The following is a 2,294-nucleotide window of genomic DNA, read 5'->3' on the forward strand; positions in this document are numbered from 1 at the left end:
CCGGCGGGGCTGACAATGAAAGTGCTGGGCTGTGTTTGCGCAGGGGCTCAGGGCACAATGGGCAAAGGGCCTGACGCGCCGCTTTCCTTTCTGCCCCCGGACAATGTCCCCGCTTGGCCCAGGGATTAGGGAGCCAGCCTTTCCCAGGGCACCCGCAGCCTCTGCCAGGGTTGAGGCTGGTGGGAAGGAGGTGCCAGGGTGAAGTGGGGATTTACCATCTGGGAGCTGAGGGGCACTGATGTCCCCCCGCTGGAACACAGGGCTTATCTGGGGCTGCTTCTGCCCCTCCACGTGGGACTCTGCCGCCATGGGCTCCTTTTCCAGCCAGGCCCTGCAGGGATTCCTGTGCTGGCTGCAGACTGGGCGCTGATGGACCCCAGTTAAAAGCTTGTAATTCCCTCAGCATTTCCCCTGGCTTGAGAAAGAGCTCCCTGTGCTCCCACTCACCTCCCACAGGGGCAAGGGACACTGTGCACAGCAGGAGGGGATCAGCTTCAGGGCAGAGCTGTGTCCTTCACCTGGACAGGACCAGCCCTGCCTGGAACTGCACCATGCCATGCAGCTATCCCCAGTGTCTCCTACCAGGGGCTGGGATGGACGAGGCCAGCACAGGCTGGAAAGGAGGAAGGAGGGCCCTGCTGAGCTGTGAAATCCTGCGTGTCTAGGCGGCTGTTTCTTGCAGCATCCCAGTGTAGTCTGTGGTGAGGCTGGGCACGCCCCACCTTCAGCTGGGCAGGTGCCATGCTGGCCACTGGGCAAGAGCTGGACCACAGCACCTCAAACCTTCCCACAAAAACTCCAGCCCTTATGGGGGTCCTGGGCATGGGGTCAGCATCACAAGAGACCATTGCTGGTTATGGAGAATGCAGTGTGAGCAGCTGGGGGTGGTGGTAGTACGCCTGGCATCAACAAGAATCGGGGACTGAGGGGTGACAGCAAGGACGGGCTGGGGGCAGGACTTGGGGGTGCCCTTCGTGACCTCCCCACTGCTCGGCGGCCCCGAGGCTCGGTGCGAATCCGCGCCGATGCCTGCGGGTCCCAGCAGAGGGTGCAGCCTGGCAGCGGTTGGAGCAGGCTCCAGCTCAGGGACACCAGTGGCCCTTGCCAGGGGACAGGCATTGGGGAGGCGACCCTCAGCTTGCGTTGCCTGAAGTGCTCCTAGCAGGGAGGAGGAGACCCTCTTGGAGCTGTCTGGGGAAGCAGAAGGTGGAGGGAGGGATAGGGATACTCCCTGGAGAAGGAAGAGCACTCCGGTGCAGCCTGGTGGCCTGGAGACATCTCTCAAAATGCTGGGAGACAATCTGGGCAGGATTTAGGGAAGCCAACACCTTGGCAGTGGTGAGGCAAGATGCAGAGCTAGTGTGCTGCAGGGTCTCCCCACGGTGCTGCCCCCCTTGCCTGGGCTGTGAGAACAGAGCTCTGGGGCACGGGTTAGTTTGGGGTGCTTGAGGATGAGGGCAGCTGGGGACTCTGAGGTGCAGGGCACTGTGGGCTGTATTACAGAGCCCCAGGACGTGAGGCACCACGGAATACACAGGATGCTCAAGCTGTTATAGGATGTGCGTATGTGGGGCACTGTATGGTGTGCTACAGCATCTGTGGGGCACTGGGGCTGTGCCATGAGGAGCAAGCCAGCCACTCAGCCATCCCCATGCAACATTTGGATAGAAGCACTGGAAGGTGAATGGTGCAGAGGAGAAACCCAGATGCAGACTGTGCCCCTCCCTTGTTCCTCAGCGCTTTGTACTCCCTGGGATGTGGTTCACCTCCTGCTTGGTACATTCAGGGCAGCCACGTGAGAGCCACAGCCACATCAGGGCACAGGATCAGTGGGGTCACTCACAAGGAGCCATCCCTGGCTGCATCCCAGAGTGCTGATGCAGCCTGTCCTCCCTGGGCCATCTGCAGGTGGTCTCTGTCCCCAGCCAGCATTCCCTGGCTAGGTCACCTGCAGGTCCCCAGCCACCCCTGCCCAGCTGGGTACGGGGCACAGGAGGCTGGTGCGGGGGCAGGCAGTGACTCTGCTCAAGGGCAGCTGCTAATGCTGCCTGTGGGAGCTGCTCAGCACTCGCCCAGGGCCTCCTGCATAGGCTAATTTAATAAGGGCCCCTCGTAGCTCCCAGCTCAGCTTGTTCCCTGCACTAGCAAAACAGATCATGTTTCTCAGTGCCACTGGGCACAGCGCGGCAGCCTGGGGGCACGCTGGGGGCACAAGGGCACCCAAGTGCTCCCTGCCAAGCCCAGACCATGGAGCTGTACCCCGTGCCTTGGGCAGGCACTGGTCCCAGGGCAGG

The 2,294-nt window shown here is 61.9% G+C and overlaps 1 protein-coding gene across 1 annotated transcript in view; it reads right to left on the reverse strand.

The window, feature by feature from the left end:
* The window catches only part of CRYBA2 (crystallin beta A2), a 5,662-nt gene extending 3,368 nt beyond the window's left edge, over positions 1–2,294 (reverse strand). Inside the window, exon 1 of the mRNA XM_005415793.2 lies at positions 2,280–2,294. The gene's annotated coding sequence lies outside the window, so the exon portion shown is untranslated. The remainder of the gene's footprint in view (positions 1–2,279) is intronic.

The sequence above is a fragment of the Geospiza fortis genome, unplaced genomic scaffold (assembly GCF_000277835.1).
Source record: "Geospiza fortis unplaced genomic scaffold, GeoFor_1.0 scaffold112, whole genome shotgun sequence".
Classification (NCBI taxonomy): Eukaryota; Metazoa; Chordata; class Aves; order Passeriformes; family Thraupidae; genus Geospiza; species Geospiza fortis.